The sequence below is a fragment of the Eschrichtius robustus genome, chromosome X, assembly GCF_028021215.1.
Source record: "Eschrichtius robustus isolate mEscRob2 chromosome X, mEscRob2.pri, whole genome shotgun sequence".
Lineage (NCBI taxonomy): Eukaryota > Metazoa > Chordata > Mammalia > Artiodactyla > Eschrichtiidae > Eschrichtius > Eschrichtius robustus.
In genome coordinates this window covers 97,787,335-97,809,024 of record NC_090845.1, presented here as the reverse complement: position 1 = coordinate 97,809,024, position 21,690 = coordinate 97,787,335, and the positions used below count along the sequence as shown (strand labels likewise).

General features: G+C 42.4%; 1 protein-coding gene across 5 annotated transcripts in view; it reads right to left on the bottom strand.

Moving 5' to 3' along the window:
* Positions 1-21,690, bottom strand: part of TMEM164 (transmembrane protein 164) — a 158,105-nt gene that overhangs the window by 39,066 nt on the left and 97,349 nt on the right. The gene's annotated exons all lie outside the window — the stretch shown is intronic.

Genomic DNA, 21,690 nt, shown 5'->3' with positions numbered 1-21,690 from the left:
GAATAAACAAAACCTGAAGAGAGAGAACAAAAGCAATCTTGAAACCTGACTGGATCCTGATTTAAAAAAAAAAAAACTTAAAAAACACATTCCTGGGATAATTGGGAAAATCTGAATATAAACAGATTATTAGATAAAGAAGACAGTATTAGAGAGTTGTTGATAATTATCTTGAGTGTGATTACGGTATTGTGGATATACAAGAGAATGTTCCTTTCCCTAGGAGCTGTAGGCCGAAGTATTTAGAGCTGAAGTGTCAAGATGTCTGCAATTTGAGGGGAAATGATTCAGCAAACTTACACAGAGAAAGAAAGAAAGAAAGTGAATAGGGAAAAACAGTAATTGTTGAATCTAGCTTGAGGGTATACAGTCATCGTTCACTATACTCTTAATTCAACTCTTCGGGATGTTTGAAAATTTTTATAAGAAGTTGGGAAGTTTTTAAAATGTAAATAAATTTAAAGAAGGTAAATCTATATGAACTAATATGGCAAAGTCTTAAGGTATAATTAACTGGAAGAAAAAACAAGGTGCAATCATTTTGGTTCTTTTGTTTGTTTTTGTTTTTGTTTTTTGGGGTTTTTTTTAACATTGTTATTGGAGTATAATTGCTTTACAATGGTGTGTTAGTTCCTGCTTTATAACAAAGTGAATCAGCTATACATACACATATATCCTCATATCTCCTCCCTCTTGCGTCTCCCTCCCACCCTCCCTATCCCACCCCTCTAGTTGGTCAAAAAGCACCGAGCTGATCTCCCTGTGCTATGCGGCTGCTTCCCACTAGCCATCCATTTTACATTTGGTAGTGTATATATGTCCATGCCACTCTCTCACTTCGTCCCAGCTTACCCTTCCCCCTCCCCGTGTCCTCAAGTCCATTCTCTACGTCTGCGTCTTTATTCCTGTCCTGCCCCTAGGTTCTGCAGAACGATTTTTTTATTAAGATTCTATATATATGTGCTAGCATACGGTATTTGTTTTTCTCTTTCTGACTTACTTCACTCTGTATGACAGTCTCTAGGCCCATCCATCTCACTACAAATAACTCCATTTCGTTTCTTTTTATGGCTGAGTAATATTCCATTGTATATACGTGCCACATCTTCTTTATCCATTCATCTGTCTATAGACACTTAGGTGGTGCAATCATTTTGGAGCACAATTTGTCAATATTTATAAAAAATGTTAAATACCCGTTCACTTTGACTCACTAAGTTCACTTCTAGAAATTTATACCAACAGAGACACTTGCATGTATGAACAAAGCTGTATGCATAAAGATGCTCACTGCAACATTATTTGTAATAACAAAAAAATATCTAATAACAAAAAAGCTAACAATGTCCACTGGCAGGAGAGTCATCAAAAAATACTCTGGAAGATTAACTCTGCAACCATTTACAAAAAAGGAGGTACAACCATTTGTAGGTAAAACAGAACAAATGTGTATCGAACACAGCATGATCCTTTTTGTAGAAGAAAAAGGACAAATTAGTCTTTGTACTTTTAGATGACTATAAATGCATAGAAAAAGGACTGGAATGATATTTACCAAACTGGGCGGGGGAAGAGGGCTGGGGAGGACAGGTCGGGATAGGGAAGGGGAGACTTAGACTTGGATTCTATGTATTTGTATAGTTGGATTTTTATGACAAATTAATGCATTAATTTATTAATCATGTAGCTGAAAGTTTAAAAGTCAAAAAAAAAAAAAAAAAGGTCACAAGAGGAATGTACACCTTAGCAGCGATTATCTCTGGGGAGTGGGTGGAGGAGAACTTTCATGTTATATTCTTCTTATCTCTGTACTGCAGGCATCCTGGATGCATTAAGGATGCATTAAGCTATTACGGATGATTCGTGTGAATTTTTTCTAGTTTTTAATCTGAGCACATTACAGACCCCCTCCCAAGTCCCCTGTTCTCACTGTATCTTCCCTTGTGAGCCCACTCCCAACCCCCAGTACGGACTGATGCCCACAGTCCTACCGGGCGCATGGAATTCCATCTTACACTCAAGGTCTGATGTGGAGAGAGGGAGGGGTGGGCAACTGGCTCGGGGGAGCTGCTCCTTCCTTTTGGAATCCAAATCCTATCAGGGCTACTCCTGACTTCCTCCTCGGTGCTCAGAGCCTTCCAGAGGGAGAGCAGGAGAACAGAGTTGTGGCTGCTAGCTCCCTAACGTCAAACAAGATATTCTGAGCCCGTGAAAGACGTTGTTTGCTCTGGTGGTGCAGTTACTTGTGTAAGTGTATTTCCTGGTACAGCAGCCCAGGCCTGGCAAGCCCACAGAACTTTACTGAGTGGCAATTTCGGGTCAGTCAGCCACTGGCTCGCCTGCAAGGCCTCACTTTGCTTGGTTAGTTTCCTTTAACCAAGGTGACAATGACACCTCCTAGCTCCTCTCCTCTCACCTCTAACAGACTTAGGAGCCGCTGCCTATCATCCTGGGAAACCACAAAGTGCCATTCTTTAGTACTGTTGCTGGTATCAAAAGTCATTTCTGAAAAGGCAGGGAAGAAAACTCTGGGCTTCTGACCAAATAATAATAATGATGATAATATTAGTAATAGGCAACCCCCGGTACCTCAGAACTTGACTCTTTGGAGATCCTTTACAGAGGGTAATTAAGATAAAATAAGGTTATATGGGTGGGCCCTAATCCAGTCTGACTGGTGTCTTTATAAGAAGAGGAGGTTAGGACCGAAGAGGGAGGCCCTCAGAAGAAAGTAACACTGCTGAAACCTTGACCTTAGACTTGTAGCCTCCAAAACTGTGAAGAAATGTTTCTGTTGTTTAAGCTTCTCAGTCTGTGGTATTGGAGATGGCAGCCCGAGGAAACGAATACACTGGCCAAACGTGTGCTATGAGCCAGGCACTGTTTTAAGCACTTCACAAGTATTAATGCCTTTCATCTTCATCACATACTTATGAGGTAGCTCCTATTTTTATTCCCCAATTTTAAGATGAGGAAATTGAGGACAGATCGGTTTCTTGTAATAGCAAGATACTGGCAACAGCCAAATGCCCATCTCAAAGGGAATGGAGAAAGACACTGTGGTATGTTTCTACGATGGAATGTTACACCACAGTGAAAATGTAACTACATTTATACTCAATAATAGGGATGCATCTTACAAATATAATGTTGAATAAAATAGGCAAATCCCAGAAGACTACATACAACATAATACCCTTTTTATAAGGATCAAAAAGCAACTACAATTATATAATACCTTATTTAGGACTGTTTTACATATATAAAATATTACATATTTTATTATATATAATGTATATTATATATATATTTTTTCTGTGTACATGAGAAGAGGGATAAGATTACTTTTAAAAAGAGAAAAGGAATAATAGCCAAAATTCAGGCTAGTGGTTCACAGTGGTGGGCATGGAGGTAGGGAGCAGGATGGGGGAAGCACATAGGCTTACGTCTGTAAGTTATTATCAACGTGGCTAGTTGTTGGGTTGAGTTCATAGTTGTTGATAATACTCTCCATGAATAAATAAACGTACTCATGAATAAAATTAAAGCATGCCATGAATGGACCAATGTTGAAACTTGCTATGAAATCGAGAATTATAAATATGATTTATGATTTAAACAGACCTTTGCACCAAAGGTCTGTTTAAAAAGAAAGAGCGGTAGGGGTTTCATTAAATAACTTGCCCAAGGTCTCAAGGCTGAGCCAGAATGTGAACCCAGGCAACCTGGCTCCAGAATGCATAATCTTAACCACTGTTGTCTATTATATATCAAAACACCAGGCTGTTCCCCTGATGGAACAGAAATAGGGTCTACTATGAAGCCTGAAGGCCTGACCCTACACCCAGCTACCACCATATAGGCACTAGCCATCCAAGACCCCAGGGGGCTCCAAAGTCACCAAATCCAGATTTACTACTTCTTCAGACTGAGCCAAAGCTCGAATTTCATGTGGAAAAAGGAAAGAAGCTTTGAGTACACAAGAAGGTACTTCAGGACACAGAAGTCCAGCCCTGAACACGTTATTTGACTTTTTACTCAAGGAGGGAAAGTAAATATTTGTATGGCTCTCTCCACAGAACTCAGGGGAAAGGGTAATGACAGAGCTTGTTCAAAAGACCTACAGAGGAACCAGGGCAGCTGCAAGTCAAAAGACAGTCAGCTTATGTGTGGAGGCCAAACCACACCTGCGGAATGACTGAGCCAGGGCTGGCCTCCCTGCTCAGGGTGTGTGACAAGGGGCCCCATGAGGGCCTTTTGCACCACTGACAGGACCAAGGCCTCATTCTCCTTGGCCTTGGGTTACAGATCCACACAGAAAATGTGAGCCATGTAGAGTGGGAGGGACGAGAGGAAAGGTACTAAACTTCCAGCCCCTCATCAGCCCAAGCAGTCTGTGATGCCATCTGGCTCGATTTTAGCGCCTTCAAAGGACCTGAGCATCAGATGGCTTGAAATAAGGCCAACCCCACACTAGCACTAGAGCAAAGGGAGGGACAAACACATCTGAGATTTGGCTCTTAGCCCAGTCAAAACAGCTCAAGGGCACTCAGTAGCCAGCCCACTTCCCTCAACCAACCAACCATGGAGTCTGGTTAATCTTCTACTCCTTGGGGGCCCTTGCTTGAAGGCAACCAGTGCGCCAGGCAGCCATTTGTAAGGCAGGCCTCCCTACCCTGTTGTCTCCAACACCAGGCTACAAGCTACAAGCTGGAGCCAGGTTCAGGAATCCCTAAATCAAGGGAAGGCAAATGTCACATGTCCCCTTGAGGCATGACCCTTGAGAAGAGGCCAAAAGATGGTATTTGACAACCTCCTGACATGAGTAGACTCTGCTCACTTCTCTTTCTACTTCTTTTCTTCTCTTCTGTTTAACTCTCCCATTCTCAATCTCTTCCCAGTCTCCAAGCCTGCTCCCAGGTTTTCTACGAGCACTGAAGGGTGACAAACTTGACTCACAGCAGCTCCTGGCTAATCCAACACACAGAGAATGTGCAGAATCTTTATTTTCGTCACTAATTTTTAGAGAAAGAATCCTTTCGACCTACTAGGATGGGTCCCAGCATTCTATATTTTAACATGGCTCCCTAAGGTAATCTGGATGCAGGAGTGTTTAACTTACACTTGGGGAAATACTACAGTAGGTCAGCCTCCAGAAGTCTAAATGGTAGGTGTGAGATTAGAATATTTTCTCACAGAAATGACAGGCAGTTCCCAGGAAAATGTACTGACAAGAATAATGATGTGACTAGTGTTCAAAACAACAATAAAGATAATAATAAACATTAATAATTGCTGGTACATAGCACTTCTCGGCTAGGCATTGTCCTAAGTACTTGTATTAACTAACACTTCAAACAACTCTATAGGGACTTCCCTGGTGGCGCAGTGGTTAAGAATCCACCTGCCAATGCAGGGGACACGGGTTCGAGCCCTGGTCCGGGAAGATCCCACATGCCGCGGAGCAACTAAGCCCATGCGCCACAACTACTGAGCCCATGCACCTAGAGCCCGTGCTCTGCAACAAGAGGAGCCACCGCAACGAGAAGCCCGCGCACCGCAACGAAGAGTGGCCCCCGCTCGCCGCAACTAGAGAAAGCCCGCGCGCAGCAATAAAGACCCAACGCAGCCATAAATAAATAAATAAATTTAAACAAACAAACAAACAAACAAAAAACAACTCTATAAGATAAATGCTATAATCCCCTTTTTTTGCATGAAGGAATTAAGACACAGAGAGATTAATAAGTGGCCCAAGGTTAGTTACAGAGCCTGGATATAAGCCAGGCAATCTGACTCCAGAGTCCATGTTCCTACCCACTGACCTACATTATAGTACCCTGATATGTGCTGAGGCCCTTTACAGTACAGAGGAAACCCCTGATTTACAAATGACTCAAATCCATGATGGTTTGATCCCCTGCTACTGAAATATTATCCTCTCTCTTCCATCCCCACTATGCGAACCCAGACCTGGAATCTTCTAACTGTATTGCCAAGGGAACTAGTCAACACTGGAATCTACCTCCATGACCTCCCAGACACCAACATATTCATTCATTCAATCAATCAATCAACAAATATATATTAAGCACCTATTATGTGTCAACTATTATGAACAAGATACAAACGGTCCCTGCCTTCATGCACTTATACCCACCTCACTCTAAATGCTGACTTCTAGGGTTTAGAAGGGCTCAGAAATCAAAAGATGGTTTAAATCGGTGCCCCAAGGGCTCACGACCTCTAATATTAATGTTTTATTAGCTATGTGACAGGTTAAATAGCTACCAGATACCTCATAGAACTTAGTACAATACTAGACAGACATATAGTAGGTATTTACCAACTTATCTAGAGATATTTCAGGAGAGCACTGAGAACAGATAGATGGCCAAACCAATGAATAGAATTAGAACATCCTCCTGACTGCCCCCAACAGGAAGGACACAGACATAAGAGGGTTGGGAAACAAGACCCGGACTTCCATTTCTGGTAATAACAAAAGCTAGTTAGTACTTAAAGAGATCTATGACCCCAAAAAGCCACACTTCAGTGTAAAGGTGTACTGGAAACACAAATTACCCCACCCCTAGAATGGTAAGGAAAATCCAGTCTCAAATCTTAACGATGAGTTGGGGTAGTAGAGGGAGAAACTAGTTAGTTCCACTAAAAATCTTGGAACCAGAAGCCAGCCCTCGTGTGGGTTTGCAGTCTAAATTTATACTACTTGGGTAATCCAAAAATGTTAGGTTGAGAGTTTTATTTAGCATGATTCCAGACTGGTAGCCCTCAAGCGCCTGGCAAGAACAAAGACAAATCCTCTCTAGAGAAATCCAGGACTCAAAAAATTCCCACAAATAACATTTTAAAGAAAATAAGCAATGTACAATAAAAGAACAATAACAACAGTAATATTTAAAACAAAACCTAAACACACAAGTAAATAAGCCAAGAGCCAGTGAAAACAGAGCTTTAAGGACCTCAGAATAGTTATAGACTATGTTTAGGTTTGGAAAAGGGAAAAATAATTGAAATTAAAAACTCTATTGATAGTTTTAACTGATATGTTTAGTTACTGATTAGACAGCTAAAGAGATAAGTGGAATATAGAGCTGAAGAAATTATCCAAAATGCAACATAGTAGACAAAGAAGTGGAAGATAGGAACAAAAAGGATTAAGAGGTGTGGAAAACAGAGGAAGATGAACTAACATAACTCTAAACATAGTCCTAGAAGAAGAAGAGGAGACAGACAAAATACCTGAAGGCATAATAGCTAAGAATGTTCAGAAACCTGAAGAAGGACATGTACCCACAGACTCTCAAACAGAATAAGCCAAAACAAATAAACATTGAAACAAATCCTACTAAAACTGCAGAGTGCCAAAGACAAAGAGAAGATCTTAAAACCAATCAGAAAGAAAACAGATTACTTTCCAAGGAGTGAAAGTTAAGACTGACTAATGACTTTTCAAGGCAACAGTGGAAGACAGAATATAGTAAAATTACATCTTCACTGTGCTGGGAGAAAAATAATTATGAACCAAGAATTTTATATCCAGTGAAAATATCTTTCAAGAATGAAGAAGGAATACAAACATTTTTAGGCAAAGAAAAACTAAGAGGGTTTGTCATCAGCAGATCATCTCTAAAGGGAATTTTAAAGGATATAATTCCAGCAAAGGCAAACTAATGTCAAATGGAAAGCCCGAGACACAATACAAAATAATGAGCAAAGAAAGTGGTAATTATGTAGGTAAATCTAAATGAACATTTTTTTCATAAAATAATAATGTTTTGTATTATTTTTAAAAGAAAAGCTAAAATAATACAGAATTAAAATACATGACAACATAAGCATGTAAGTTGAGGGTGATGAACAGAGTTAAAATATTATAAGGTCCACATGCAAAAGAATCAGGTTTGTAACCCCATTTCTCAGCATATACACTCCTATGGATATACCCAAGAGTAAAACAAAAACAAAAACAAAAACATGTCTACACAAAAAGTTACACATCAAGGTCCACAGCAGCATTATTCACAACAGCCATAAAGTGGAAACAATCCAAATGTCTACCAACAGGTGAATGGATAAAAAAAAAATATGGTATATCCATACAATTGAATTTTATTAGCCAATATAAAGAAATGGAATATTAATAGATGCTACAACATGGATGAATCTTCAAAACGTTATGCTAATGGATATATGTATATGTATAACTGATTCACTTTGCTGTACACCTGAAACTAACACAACATTGTAAAACAACTATGCTCCAATAAAAATTTTTTAAAAATTATGCTAAGTGAAAGAAGCCAGACACAGAAGGACAAATATTTTATGATTCCATTAATAGGAAATGTCCAGAACAGGCCAATCTATAGAGATAGATATTAGATCAGTTGTTACTTAGGGCTGGGGGCGGGCAGGGGTCGGGGGGCGCTGTAAGGGGACAGAGAGATGATAGCTAAGCAGTTACACTTTCCTTTTGGGGTTGATAAAAATGTTCTAAAAATTAATTGTAGTGATGGTTGCACGACTCTGTGAATATACTAAAAAACTTTACATTCTACACTTTAAATGAGTGAATTTTATGTTATGTGAATAAACTCAGTAAAACTATGACCAAAAAAATGTTGTAAGATCCTTGTCTTATTTGAGAGAAAAAGTCTGACTGACTCTAGATCTGGATATTTATGTTAACATTGGTAGGATAAACATTAAAAAAAACCAATAGCTGAAATAGCGTGTATAACTTCTAAACTAGTAAAGGGAAAATATCCAATAAATCCCCCCAAAAGGCTAGACTGAAGGGAAAGAAAAAAGACAAAATGCTCCAACCTGGAGTTTACAACCTGTATCAAATGGTGGCAGACCAAGTGACATCCAGCAGTCACATCTGTGCTGAGAAGCAGACTCTCCTCTGGGTGCTGGAGTTTGGGATGAGTGGAGGCTCACGCCCTACCCAACCCCCTTCATCAGCAGGGTCCCTGGAGAAACAAACTCCTTATGGAAGGCCTGGACCCTCCAAGAAAATACCACCTCGGGATGAGACAGCTCCCTTTGGTCACCAGGGGTCAAAATTATTCCTCCAATGAGTTGAGGCCTATAGGTCTTAGGTTCTAAAGGAGAATAAGTAATTCTGCGCTGAGAGGTCATCTGAATTGTGACACACAAGCTAGTTTGAACTATTCAAAGAGTGTCATGGGTGGATGACTTGTACACGTAGCCCGGTAATCCCTGGCTGCTTCAATAAGCGCCATGAGTGCACCTCGCGTATGCCATCATAGACAGGGTCCCTGCATCTCCCTCTAGGCCAGCCTGTTGTCACAGGACACGTATTTGTGCTGTGGTTATTCCACGTATTGGAGCTGACTGATGGGAATGCTGTCTAGCCCCTGACCAGAGGAGGTGGGTACTCCCCCAGTTCTGGCTGGAGAGTGGGGATCCTAGCTCTCCCGCTACCCTTGCCTCCCTGGTCCTTCTCCCCTCCTGCACTGGCATTGCAGGGCAGGGGAAGTAAAACTGAAACACATCTGGAACGACTCTTCTTGCCTAAGGGCCTACTCAGTTAAAGGAAAAAGAATCTTCTCTGGTTCCACCTTTGGAACTAAGAGTTTAGTCTTTAACCACATGAAAGCAGCCTGCCAGGATGAAGTTCCAGGCCGTATTTTACAACGGACAGCTCTGGCCCTGCGTCTGCCAACAGCAATCCCCCTGGTCTCTGCTCCGCAGAGCAAGTCGCCATCCCTTTGCTCAAGACTGGAAACGGAACAGGGCCTATCCCTTTGGCTCAAGTTGCAGCTGACTTCTGGCCTAGCTTGGAGAGCAGGAAACAGCAGCTACATACAGTGAATGTGGTACGACACCCAAATGGGAGTGGCCCAATTCTTCTGACACAGTCTAGATCACCTACAAATTAGCCCTCTGTGTCATCAGCTACACGTGCGCACGCACACACACATCCCTGAAGCCCTCTTCATCAATTACAGTATCCACTGGTCGCGTTTCAGCGTGCCTCAGGAAAATGGAAGTGGAGAGCAGTATTCATGGCTACTTGGAAACGAATCCTGGAAATCAGAAGGCTACGGATAAACCCCTTTCCCGGCCAAAGATATCCTGGTGGCTCCTGGAGCCAACAGTCTGTACCTGTCACAGGGCAGGGAGCTGCCGTAGATCTGAGAGTTGAGGGTTTCTCCTGCTTTGAGACTCACTGCCCTCGGAGGAGGCGAGGGGTGGGCTCTGGATCAGCAGGGATCTGCATTTGCTGCATAGAGGGAAGCAGCATTCCCCCCACCCTCCTGTCAGCCGGACCTCTGCTCCCATGGGACGGTCCCCACAGAGGGCAGCCTGTGAGTCAGACCAGAAGCAGGGAGGGACCAGGCAGCTTCTGGAAGATTCATGGTCTTCTCTTCCTCTCCATTCACCCTCCAAATAGCCATTTCTAAGTGGCTGTCATCTTAAAAAAAACCATACCCCTTGGTCTATATGGACATGTTCCGCTTCTTTAGAGCCCCCCTCTATATCTCCCCACCCCCGCCTATTTTGGGCCAACATAATTTACAATTTCCAGAAACGCCTGAGAAGCAGCGTATGCACTTCTGGTGCCAAGCCTGACCGGTTTTACAGATTTGCATTTAGCAGGTGTCTGTTGCTAAATCAGGAGCAGCTGCTAATTGCTTTTCCTCCCTCGAACCTTCAGACAGAATGAAACATCTGGTGTTCTCTCACTTTGGGTTAAAATCAGATACCTGATCGTCCCTCCTTTGGGTTCCATTTTTATTAAAAAGCTGTCAGCTGATGCCTGGAACAGGCAGCGGAGAGCAAGCCCGCCCCAGAAGCAGGGGAATGATTCTAAGGGCAACCCAGCAGGATGAGGATGCCTTCCATTCCCAGACCTCAGGCACAGACGCAGGGTAGCTCGGGCACCAGTCCCCACAAGGTGGAGCTTTAAGCCCATGACCGCCCAGGTTACTTGGGGCTTCATTTCTTGAGCAAGGAATCTGAGGACCTCGCTCACCTCTTGCTGGCAGTGGCCTTCCCTGCCCTGAACCTGTTCCAAAGCTGGCACCCTACGTCCCAGCCCGCTCTCCTCTCTCTTTAATATGCACATGCTTCTACCACCATGAACGGAAATCTCAGGGGGAATAAACTATATATGCCAGTGTTCTGTAGCTTTTTCAGCTACCTTTTGGTTTGGGTTTTTTTTTTTTCCCAAAAAAAAAAATCTGTTGGCAAGGCCCCAAATCTGCTTCTTGATTCTAAGCCAAAACCATTCTTAAAGGTACCTTATTAGCAACTCAGATATTTTACATTATTAATAAATAATAATCTTAGCTAAACTTTATTGAGCACTATTTTGTTTTCAGGAAAACAAAGTTTATCATACTCATAGGTCAGAAATAGGAGGCACCCATGCCATGCAGAGCCACATGGGGAAGCACCAGTGTTGGTCAGGAGGCAAAGGGACAGGAGCGAGGGGAGAGCCTAGGCCATGGCCTTTATTAGTTTCTGCATTTCTGCAGGACAGGCAAGGCAGGGCAGGGTAACAAGTTAGGACTGGTTAGTTTGAATAATTACAGCAGGCTCTAAGCTATAGGCGTGGTCTCTGGTTGCCTGGTACCCGGTCCTGGGATGATTAAGGCAGAGGAATATTGCTTCCAGGGGGGTAAGGGCCAGATAATGCAGCTGTGGCTCTGGACTGGTGAGTTTTGAGCACTTACTATTGTGCATCAGGCATTGTGGTAAGCACTTTACATGCATTACCTTATTGAAGATTTAGGAATTATTATGATAGTCCTCATTTTACAATACGAAACAGGCTCAGAGAAGGGCTATTGATGTTGTGGAAGCAAGACTGGAACCTGTGCTCTGCTGACTGGGTATTTGATAATATTAAGGAATTACTGATAACGATTATAGATATGATAATGGAATTGTGATTATATATATATGTCCTTATATTTTAAAGATGTATAATGAAATACCTATAGTTAAAATTACATGAAATTTCCTTTAAAATCATCCAGGTATAAGAGTGAGTGGTGGGAGGATGGGGGGGGAAGCAGTTTGAGGTAGAATAAGGCGTATTGATTAAAAAAACATTGGCTATGAGTTGATAATTGTTGAAACTGGGTAATGGATGCACTCGGATAGTTTTCTTTTTCTACTTTTACATATGTCTCCATTTTCTTTAATATAAAATTACAGATCTATAGAATTATACTCACACTACCCACTGCATTTTAGAACCTCCTGACTTAAGATTTTCCCTGCCCCAAACTTCTTTGCTGGGTCAGCTCCTCTGGCCTGCTCCTACCATCAAAGTTTCCTCAACTGGTACCACTGCAGTACTGGGACTCAGAAGTGACCACCCTCCCCTTGGACTTATAAACCTTCAGTCTGTCTTCAAGTCTCCAGTCACTTTACTCAAGGTCCTAGGTGCGTGGGACATAAAGGGAGGCTGGGAGGACAGCTGCTTGGGGAAATAGTTTGGCAGTTCCTCAAAAGGTTAAACATGGAGTTACCGTATGACCCAACAATTCCACTTCTAGGTATATACCCCAAAGCAGTCAAACAGATACATTTACACAAATATTGACAGCAGCACTATTCACAATAGCCAAAAGGTGGAAACAACCCAAATGTCCATCAGTGGATGAATGGATAAACAAAATGTGAGATAACCAACAGGACCTACAGTACAGCACAAGGAACTACACTCGATCTTTTGTAATGACCGATAAGGGAAAAGAATCCGAAAAACTGAAGCACTGTACTGTACACTTGAAGCTAGCACAACACTGTAAATCATCTATACTCCAATCTTTTAAAAATGTGGTAGATTGTACAAAGGAATATTATTCAGCCATAAAAAGGAATGAAGTACTCATATATGCAACAACCTGGATGCACTTGAAAACTTTATGCTAAGTGAAATAAGTCAGTCAGAAGAGGCTACATTATTATGTGATTCCATTTACATGTGATGTCCAGAACAGGAGATCAGTGGTTGAGAGAGAGGAAGGAGATTAGTGGTTGCCAGGGTCTAGGGAGGGGAGAGCAGAGAGATGTCACTAACGCTTTTTGGGGGAATGATGAAAATATTCTAAAATTAAATAGTGGTAATGGTTGACAACTCTGTAATACACTAAATCAAACATTGAATTGTACACTTTAAAAGGATAAATTTGTATTTTGTAAATTATATCTCAATTAAACCCCCCTCAAAAAAATGATTAAAGGGAGAAAGAAATAGGCAAGGATTCATTTGTGGAGTGCTTTTAAATGTTCAAAGCTCATTGCTAATTCTTCTTTGTTATCTTTTGTTGTCTGCTATCTTTTCTTCCATAACATATCTGTGAGGTAGAGAGAGCAGATGTCACTAAGCCCATCTGACACATGGGGAAACTGATGCTTGATGAGGTGAAATGAACTTGGTCAGAGCCCCAAGTCCCAGTCAGCAGCAGCGTGGGAGTGGGACAGAGCACCGAGCAGCGCTGCCCCAGCTGCACACTGGAATTGCCTGGGGTGCTTTTTGAAAAGCCTTACGTCTTGAAATTGGCTCTGGTGATTTTACGGTACAGCCACGGCTGAGAACCACTGGTCCACAGACTGGAGAGAGTGAACTCGCCCACTAGCTACGGCTTTTACTGCATAAAGAAACACTGCTTGGGGGAGTGGCTCAAGGTTGAGCGAGAAGTGTTGGTTGGACGAGCCAGAGGCTGTGCCTTCTAATCGCTTTTTAGGAATAGAACCAAGGCAAAGAACTATTAAGCTCTGGAGGCAGAGGCTCTACTGCCTGCCATTCTCATTCACGGCTGCCACCTTCCCCATAGGTTGGGGGGCTTGGGCGTCACTGACAAACCCAAAGGTCTCGATGTTTCATTCAAATGAGAAGAAACACCAGGAGTGGGCCTAATTCACCTGTCATAAGGGAGGAGAGAGAGCTGGCCAGTTCCTTAATCAAACAGGCTGTCTGGGAAACAAATGCAAAAAAAAAAAAAAAAAAAAAAGCAAAGGCGCTATTAGTCAATGTGGAAAAGAAATCCTGCCAGGGAATTTTAATCTCACTCGGCAAGGCTAATTCTGAAACAAAGCCCCCTTCACTTCACCATCACCCAATCAGGAAGCTGGGGCCAAGGCCCTGAAGGCTAACATCAAATAGCACATGCCAATAGGAACACGCCTCGATTTCTAAGATAATGTTAGGAATAGTAGTAACAACGACAGCATCTGATACTTACTAAACACTTACTATGTGCCGGACACCGGGCTAAGTGCTTACCCCACATATCTCAATTCATCTGAGCACCAATCTACAGATAAGAAAATGAGGTCACAGAGGTTTGTAACTTACCCAAGGTCACATGAATAAAGGCAGAGGAGCCAGCCACAAAAGCAAGGACAGGCTGCCTCCAGGGCCAGCAACTTGACCACTACATTGTGCTAACTCTTGACAACTAGGCAGAGAGGAGAAGACCTTGAGAATACGCTGCAAACAATGTGAACAGTTGTTACTGCTCAATGTTTTCTGTTCTATTTTGGTGTTTTTCTGTATTTTCTTTTTTTTCCATTATGAATATATTACTTCTGTAAAGAAAATATTTATACAATTGTAACGGCAGAGGCACAAAAGCCTCACGCTTTGTGGTGTTTCTTTTTTCTTGTTAATACGCTGAAAACAACCACTTTTGCATTGGTGGTGATTATTTTTTTATTTCTACTTTTCTGTATTTCACAAATTTTCTTCAGTACATATGTCTTTTGCTGTAATCAGGAAAACATCATTATCTTAAGTGGTTTAAGAAATAATTCACCTGGGAAAAATACCATCTATCGTCCCTCTGTCTTCATACCTAAGATTTTAACCTGGACATGTGTGTGAAAGATCCCTGGAATTTCTCTGAGCAAGACAGAGGTTCGAGTTGATTGACTAATTCACTTACACTCTCTGTGGATACCTACCATGTGCTGGGTGCCCTGCAGGGGACAGACACCACAAAAGACACTATCCTTGCCCGCAGACACTAGTTATGATGCAGTGCTGAGAGCCTGGCAACAGGCTGAATATACAGTCCAACCAAACTATGGAATGCTAAGCAGCTATTGGAAAAGAATGAGCTACGTCCATACCTGAAGAGATTACAGATTCTACTGTTAGGTTAAAGGAAAATACTCTGGAGGGATGTTTATAGTGCAATGCCAGTTGTACAAGAAACCTAGACCCAAACAAACCAACAACCCTAGAAATGTGAACATCTTTATCAGCATTTATGAGCAAAAGAAAAATGTGGCAACATGTACAAACCTTTAATACAACTTACCCATGGGGGGACAGGATTGAAAGTTGATGGGGTTAAAAGGTTTGGCTTTCTCTTTATACTCATCTGTTTAAATGGTTTTTCAAGGAGCGTACATTATTTTTGCAAAAAAAAAAAATCTTGAAAGTATAATCAATCCTCCAAATCTCTAATGGATATTGTATAAAATTTCTGCAAAGACTTGACTTGGCTTAATACTTGAAAATCAATCTAAACAATTAGGAAAGAGGAGGAAGGAAGCCCATGAGCTTTGGCATCAGAAAGACAGAAGTTCTCAGGCCAGTTCTGTCAATTCCTGTGTGTCCCTGGGCAAGTTATTTAAACTTTCTAAGGCTTAGTCTGTAAAATGGAGACACTAATGAAACCGAGGGCGGTCATCAGTTAGATTCCTTAAACCATAACTTGCTTAATAAATAATATCCTGTAACCTGCCTTCACCGACCAAGCTCGCCTTAACTGTTCTTACAAATTGTATACCCTCCAAGCTGCATGAAGCTTACAGATTATATCACAAGACTCCTTTAACCACCCCCTACAGAGGTGTTAAGTTGTTTTTCAGGAACGTGGAACTAGTCTTGCCCAATTCAAACTGGTCGAGACCACCAACCATTCAACTGGGCCTGAGAGTGTCTGATGGATAACCTTTTGATATCAGAGGGCCAAAAACTCCACCCTCAGATCATGCTAAGGTCACCATTTTTCTGAACATGCAGTCCATGAAGAAGCATGTAACTCAGATACACTTGCACAGAACACGGATTACTTCACCTTCTTCTTGCCACCAATCATTTTACCCCAGGCCTCAGACCACCCTGCTTCCTTGTCCCATAAATATTCTGAGCCCCTCGCCCTGGAGGAGGTGGATTTGAGATTTGTTCTCCTTGCTTGGCTGCCTCATGAATAAATTTTTCTCTGTGGCAAACCTCAGCATCTCAGCGTTTGGCTTGCTGCGCATCAGGCAAATGAGCCTGGCTCAGTAACACTAATACCCACCTCGCAGGGTTTCTGTGACGATCAAAGACTAATAATTAACAACTAATGCTGCTTGAGGGCTTCCTATCTGCCAGGTGCTGTGCTACATGCTTTACACATATTAACTGATTTAATCCTTGGAACAGCTTTAGGAGGGAGGCACTATTATCACCCCCATATCATAGATGAGAGCGCAGAAGCCCATTCAAGTTAAGTAACTTGGCCAAGTTCCCTTCCTCCCTCCCTCTCACACACACACACACACACACACACACACACACACACACAGGCACACACACACATATGAGTAGCACAGCCAGGGTATGAACCTACAGAATCTGATCCCTGAGTCCATACTTTTAACAACTACACTAGGGTGACATATTTGTATTTGTGAAAGCTTTTGTGGTTGCAAAGTCCCATCTACTTGCAAGAATTCTTAGTAGTGGTGGAAAAGATAAGAAATACACATAGACCACCTAGAGGGGTGGGATAGGGAGGGTGGGAGGGAGGGAGATGCAAGAGGGAAGAGATATGGGAACATATGTATATGTATAACTGATTCACTTTGTTATAAAGCAGAAACTAACACACCATCGTAAAGCAATTATACTCCAATAAAGATGTTTAAAAAAAAAAGAAATACACATAAAATCTAAACACTACAAGGGCTAAAAGATGTGACAGAAGCGGTGTCACAGGATGTCTTCTGGTGATTGGCAAATAAGGGGCAAAGTCTATATATACGAACTGGAGTTCATGACTCTCTATCCTGTTCTTCAGACTCTCCATGAGGAGTTTACTGGTTCCTACCTCCATGCCTCTGGCCCTGGCATTCCTTTGGTTGAACTACCTCCTTCCTCTGCAATTTGCATGCACATTCAAATAGCGCTTCAAGGGTTGGTTCAGGCTTTACTTCTCATGAAGCCTTTCTGGACCACTGCATCCAACGACCTCTCCAGGAGACAATGCATTAGAGTGCAAAGTCCTCGGGTTTAGCTTTAGTACCTACAAACCATGTAACCCTGAGCAAGTCATTTAGCTTCTTTGAGCTTCAGTTTCCTCATAGGTAAAATCGGGTTCTTGTGAGAATTAAATAAGAACATCCATAAATTGCCTGGCACATGGTAGGTGCTCAAAAAATGCTGCTAATATTAATCCTCTTCCCATTTTCTTAGAGGTCGGAACAACTGCAATTTAGCGATTGAGCCTGAATTGCCTTGCAATGTTCCTTTTTCACCATTTTGACTCTAACATTGCCATCACGTCTCAGGCATTTATGCCTCATCTTTCTAACTAAACTGCAAGTGCCTTGAAGGCCAGGAATGTATTCTGGTTGCTTTTGCATCTCCTGCAGCATACGGCACAATACTTAACACAGAAAAGTGCTCAATAAAAATCTGGATTGACTGGTATGGCTGGGCTGGATTCACGGAGGATGTAAGACTCTCAAAGGTTAATCTTGAAGTACAGGCAGTAATTAGACATATTCTAGGGTAGTCCCTAGAATTTGGTGGAAGCCCAGACCTTCCACATCCCTGCACACTTGGCATTCATCTGATCAGAAACACGCTGGTCTTTGTAGAAGGTTGAGGCGCAATTTTGCCCAAATCAATTCTTCAGAAAGCTAAGGCCTCTTTTGAAAACAAGCTTTTTCTATTTTAAGCACTCTTAAGAAAGCAAAGGGAATTATAGTTTTACTTCTTTGAGCTTAAATAAGAAAAAGAAATCAAATAGCTAAAAATTACATTAACTTATCGGTCACATTACCTTAAAAAAAAAAACCCTCAAAATTATCCTAAAATTTCTTGTATTTGTAATGTACAATTTTTCTGTTTCAAAAATAAACTCTCAAAAATGCAAAAAAAAAAAAAAAAAAAGAAAGCAAAGGGACATTCTGTCCCAAGTTCAGGTCCAAAACCCAAACTATAACTTTTTAAAATAGCTCAATTTGCCACTCACAGAAATAACTTTTCTAGGTCAATTAGCATGTTTCAATATGCCAATCAGCAGAGTGACAGCCGATTTGCATTGGTGACAGCAAAGTTTTCCCAGAAGCCCACATGGGTACAAGGTGTGCCGGCGGCAGTTACATCCCAAGAACATTGAGATAATGACTGTGGATGGGGAGTAGTCACCCCAGTAATGAAAAAATCATTATTAACCTCTTCCACTCAGTCTGAGAGTTAGGAACATTCAGGAGAACCATCTAACAGAGAAAAAGAACTGGGTAAAAGGGGAAGGGTGGTAAAGGAGGAAAAAAGGAACTAATGTAAACAGATCAACATGGATACACAATAATGGGCAATTTTGATAATGAGATAATAATATACTTGAGGCTTTGAGCCTTGAAGAAGAAAGGCGCTTGATGAAAAGAATCATTATTCTTCTTCTCCTTATTATTCTAGTAGAAGACAGATGGCTGCAAACATAAATACTGGCCAGGCTAGAGTCTCTGGTCTGAGAAGGGGGCTGATACAGTGTCTTAAGTTTCTTTTCTGTTTCCAATCTCCCTTGCTCAGAACACATCGCATTTATAAGAAACTGTCATGGGCATTTCAGGGCAAAAGGCACAGGTCTGGGGATGCAGCTTGGGCCCAGTGCCTCATTCTGAGGACCAGACCAGCAGCTTTGCAAGGTAAGAGCCACAACTGAAAAGCTAATATGCAACCAAGTTCCATGGGCACCCTACTTAGCCCGCCCCGCACCTCTTGGCTTGCACTTTCCAGAAGGTGGTTTAGCCTGGCATGGACAATATTCTTTGCAAAGTCCCAGGCATAGATAAGGAACCCCATCACCATCAGACCAAAAAGCCACTGGCTATTAACAAGGAGCTCACAAAATAGGCAGCTCATCTATTCTCCAAGCCATGGACTACTGACAGCTTGGGCTGGGGGGATCTTACCATGGGATCCACGGATGGGCTTATGGGCGAACGGGGCAGGAGGTGGCAGTCTGTGTCCCCCCTGAAATTGTATGCAAACTTGTCTCTGCGCATCTGGGAAGAGGCTCTATGGTCCTCATCAACTTATCAAAGAAGCCTATGACCCACCTCTTTTAGATGGAGAAAAGCTAAGCAGCATCTCCAGCATCTTGACTCACTAGTATTCAAACTCACACTGAATTTCAATCAGACAACAGGAAAAGGGCTCTGAAGTCTGAGTCAGGAGGCCTGGGTTCAAGGGGCGCCCACCTTGGCTTTTTAGGCAAGTCATTTATCCATCTAAGTTCCCCCTCTAGAAGATTAGACCAGACAAGCTTTCAGCTCTCTGCTGATCTACTAATAGTTCCATGATGCATTTCCCCTCCTTCCCTCCAAGAAACAAAAGGGAAATCGCCCTTGAGACACTTCATCTGAAGCCAGAAAGAGACCTACTCTGAAATCCTGGAGGCAAAGGGCACTTACTTGTAATATGGGCCATTGGAATACACGTTCCTTCTTCTAAGGTGTCAGCTTCTAAGATGAAGAACCAGGAGGAACTTGGATCTGGGTATTCTCTAGCTGGTCTGCAAACCCCAGTGCCAATAAGGCACAGGACAGAGTACTACAGCACATGGAAATTCACTGATGACCCAAATCCTTTAGCTGACTGTGGCAACTTCCTCCAACTCCCTCACTCTCTGTCTTTATATATGTGAGTGTATGTATGTCTGTGTTACTGGTATACACACCAATTAGTTCATTCTACTTTCCTTGTTTCCTCATTATAGCTAATTAGGAAAACAAGGATTAAAAAGATCAAGGGCCAAGAAGGAAGGAAGGAAGGGCAAAAGAGAAGTCAAAAGCTGACTTCCTGCCTAATTGGATCATCAGGCTTAAAGAGTTGCCTACCTTCCTGTGTCTTATTTTAAGTCAATCTGAGTTCAAATAAGGGGTTGCAAAGCAAAAAGTCTGGAAAGCCAGGGTAACCCAGGAGGGGTCCCAACCACTTAAAATAACCAGACCAAGACCAAAGCCAATTGTCAAGACATATGCAAATGGAGCCACCACCGTGAGCTTTAATCAGCTTCATTTTAGAAAAAGAGGACCAAGATTATTTACCAGAGTGATTGGAATCGCTAGTTAAGAGAGAACTCATCAAAGAAGTTTCAGTGTTAAGGAAAGTTACTTGGCCATTCTTGATAAGCTGGCTGGCTATAGCCTGACATTTATTTGGAAAGTTATTAGGTGTCATAACAAATATAATAGCAAATCTGCCATCAGAGAGGGGAAGAAGGGCAGAGAGGGAAAGGGAGGGAGGGAAGGAAGGAAGGAAGGAAGGAAGGAAGGAAGGAAGGAAGGAAGGAAGGAAGGAAGGAAGGAAGGAAGGAAGGGAGGGAGGGAGGGAGGGAGGGAGGGAGGGAGGGAGGGAGGGAGGGAGGAATTTCTACTGACGTATATATAATATGCACCTAGAAAAGTATAACAATCATAAGGGTATACACGAGTATTTGTGGAGAGGGAGTGACTAAATCCTCAGAGAGAGTGAAGTGTAGCTGTGGTTGTAGGATCTGAGGCTTAGTCTCCACTCCCAACTCCGCCACTTAGAATTTGTGTGACTCCCTGAACGTCAGTTTCTTCTTCTATAACAAGAGGCCATAATACTCGCCCTCACCCAGCTTAATATCTACGTTACACAATTGTTATTTGAAAAGACCTTGTAAACTATAAAATGCTACCCAAAGAGGAAGGGTTATCATTATGAGATTTAAACTATGATCTTAACGCGTGAGGCAAATTTAAGTCATGAAAACAGAAAGCAGTAGGAAGGATTTCACAGGTGATTTCTTTCCCTGAGCTTTCTAACCCAGCCCGCTAATCCCTCTGCAGCCCCACATATGGGAGTCTGAGGACAGGGCCCAGCCACTCCTATAGCTTCTGCTTCCCTCTGCACTGGTTCATCACCCACCCACCTGCCACAGTGGGATTCTACCTGCTAGCCACTGGCGGAATGTGTGGGCCAGACTGCCCTGTGGGTTTGGAGGAACAGGGAAGAAATCCAGTTCCTGCCCAAAAGGGCCTTTGGCAAAGCAGACTGGCTTTGAGGCTCCCCAGCAGATTATTCCGGACCAATGTGGCCGAGTCCACACTAGAGGCCCTTAGAACACCTAGAAGCCTCTGTCGAATGGGTGGGGCCCCCTTTCTCTTCACCAAACCCTTCCAAGAGCCTCTGTAGGCTTTTTTGGTCTGTTCTGGTTCTGGCCTAAACCCTTATTAAAGCCCTAGAGTTCCACACAATACTCTCGCCCCCATCAAGCGCCACTGCATCCAAACAGGGTTGCATCAAACCTCGACACTGAATGTGTAGATATTTAAAAACTTACATGGAGGGGTAAGGGGTAGAAACTACTATGTATAAAATACATAAGCTATAAGGATACATTGCACAGCACAGAGAATATAGCC